This window comes from Austrofundulus limnaeus, unplaced genomic scaffold (assembly GCF_001266775.1).
Source record: "Austrofundulus limnaeus strain Quisiro unplaced genomic scaffold, Austrofundulus_limnaeus-1.0 Scaffold97, whole genome shotgun sequence".
In the NCBI taxonomy this organism is placed as follows: Eukaryota; Metazoa; Chordata; class Actinopteri; order Cyprinodontiformes; family Rivulidae; genus Austrofundulus; species Austrofundulus limnaeus.
In genome coordinates this window covers 1,375,353-1,376,131 of record NW_013952499.1, presented here as the reverse complement: position 1 = coordinate 1,376,131, position 779 = coordinate 1,375,353, and positions in this window count along the sequence as shown.

Here is a 779-nt window from a genome sequence, read left to right as displayed (position 1 = left end):
GTAAGCTGCTACAGAGAGGAGTTGGAATCAGAAGGCTTCAAATTTATTGTTGAGTTAAAAAAATTGTAAATTAATTGATACATTTTTCCAAAACATAAACACATCCTCCACATTCTGCTTCTTGAAATTCCCAACTCAGCTTGATTTTGCAGACAAATGATGATGATTCGATGAGGTTCATCTCACTGCCTGTCAAACAGTATCTTACCTGTTACAGATAGCTTTTCAAATAACCAGAATTTCGAGAAACTGATACTTATTCTTCCCACATTGTCAAATCAATGGCTGGTTTGAGCGTACAAGCCTGGATTTTGATGATGATGATCCTTTATTGTCGTTGTCAGAGCACAAAGAAATTACATTTAAGAACACCCATTCAAGAGACACACATGACAAACATGGGGGAACAGGGGAACAGGTCATGCTGCAACCAGCAGGGGTCAGTCTATCTTTAAAAAGAAAAACAAAAATACCACACAAGGGTAGATGGGGAAAAAAAATAAAACATCAAATTTTATCAACTAAATATGATACACTATGGTGTTTATAGAAAAAAACCTCTGCAGAGCAAGAATTTATTAGCCAGAGTAGTGAGACATCTAACATTAGCCCTGAGTGAGTAATTAATTTTTACAGTTAGTTTAGTTTATTTATTTCTTTAAAAGCAACAACATAAATTCAACAAACAAAAAAATACAAACAAATTAAATGAAAGGTAGCAGAAGAATAACAAAATCTTATTATATCTGCCCCTTTTTCTCAAATAAATAAATTCAATC